The sequence below is a fragment of the Drosophila busckii genome, chromosome 3L (assembly GCF_011750605.1).
Source record: "Drosophila busckii strain San Diego stock center, stock number 13000-0081.31 chromosome 3L, ASM1175060v1, whole genome shotgun sequence".
Classification (NCBI taxonomy): domain Eukaryota; kingdom Metazoa; phylum Arthropoda; class Insecta; order Diptera; family Drosophilidae; genus Drosophila; species Drosophila busckii.
The window spans coordinates 1,709,522-1,711,576 of NC_046606.1; positions in this window are offsets into that span (position 1 = coordinate 1,709,522).

Below are 2,055 nucleotides of genomic sequence, written 5' to 3' on the forward strand. Positions count from 1 at the left end.
TTGTTATTAGTGGTAATAACCGCGGGACACACTCGACGACGTCACCACGCACCAAGCGCAGGCAGCGAGTTGAACCCACATGCACTTTGCGGTAAATGAAGTCGAGGCAGCAAATTGTGTTATCAAAGCCTGGGAAATGCACAGCAAGCAAAAAAAGGAAGAAAATAACGAAAAAGCAGCAGCAAAAATCGAAACTCATACGGGCCAGGGAAATTGTGAAAAGAATTTGTACTGGTAGCTGCTGCTGCTGCTATAAACGAAAAAAGAAAAACTCGTTAGAGTGGCCAGCGCGCTGCTGCGTGTGAGTAGAAGAAGCAGCAGAGGAAGCTGAGAGCGATGTCCACTGTGTGTCCCAAACACTCAAACTAACACTCACGGCTGCATTATTTCAGCAAATCATTTCATGCCACATTAATCCACTTTACCATCATCATCATCAGCAGCATCATCATCATCATCATCATCATCATCATCAGCTGTGTCGTCGTCGTCGTCTGCTGCTGCCAACACGATTCAGACTCGAGACTCTCTAAGCTGGGAACTTTCTGTGGCTCTGATGACGACGTGTGCCTAGAGGGTGTCAATTGTTGCATATGAAGAACGAAGGCTGAACTGCAATTTATGCCTGTTGCATGCCGACGACTGCTGAGCGTTGGAATTGAGCTCAATTTGGTATTAGCGTGACTTTTGGGTTAGTTTTTCTATTCGTCATGCAATCGTAAAACGCTTTATGTCTCTCTCTCGCTCTCTCTTGAGGCGCCGTCGCTCTTTCAAGTGTTTTATTGCAGCAAGTGATTTGCTATAAACAACCAACCACCCACCCATCCATCCAATTGGGTCTTTTAGATATGTTTGCCATATAATTTGCTTGCTCGATATTTTCAGCTCTCGAAATTATGGGAATTGGCACAGTAATCAAAGTCCCAAAGCACTCTGGGAATGTAAACACGAGCATATCATAAAGCTCTGCTCGTTAAAAGCCGCCAACAACCTGACTTGACCTTTTGGCACCCACTGTAAACTCGCGCAACGGTCCTGGGCATATAAAATAGTTGCGAATGCCAAGAGCTATAAAAAAAGGCAATTATTGCGCTCAATCTTAGTTGCATTTCATAGCTGTTAAGGATTTAGTGGATGGCAAATCGTTACTAATTAAATTCATTTCACTTTAAATGTGTGCTAATTGTTAAATTGCAATTGCAGATAAATTACAAATAAATGAAAATTAAATGCACATGATTTGAGTTTATTCAAAATAACTATACGCAGTTTATTGCAATTTAATCGACGATTAAATTATATACATATATAAAATAATTATTTTTATTGTAATTTTTATCTTAGTAATTTAATAATTTCAAATAAATGAAAAATTGAAAATGTTTTGAGTTTATTAAAAATAACTAAGCGAAGTTTATTACAATTTAATAAAATAAATATCACCTTATATATAATAATAATTATTCTTATTGTATTTCAATTGCTAGTACTTTTCTAATATAATTATTTAATTTTTTTAATATTTTTAATAATAATTACAAATAAATGAAAATTAAATGCAGATGATTTGAGTTTATTAAAAAAAAAAACTAAAACTATCGTCTTATATATAATAATTATTCTTATTGTAATTCAAATCTTAGTAATTTAATAATTACAAATAAATGAAAAATTGAAGATGTTTTGAGTTTATTCAAAATAATAAAATAAATATCGCCTTATATATAATAATAATTATTCTTATTGTATTTCAATTGCAAGTACTTTTCTAATATAATTATTTAATTTTCTTCATATTATTTAATTTCAACTAATTTTTCGTTTATTCTTTCAGCTCGCAGTTTTATTTTTGGTAAGTAACATATACATATATACGATATATATATGTTTTAATTTTTTTGTTGTAAAATAAGCAGCAATTACTTAAATTCATTAAAAATAATTGAAAATAGTTATAAAAAATTCTTATAAATACTTTGACACTTTAAAAGATTTTTTTCGTTCACTATTTTGAATAAACTGAACTAATACCAATTTATTTTTAAAACGCAATCC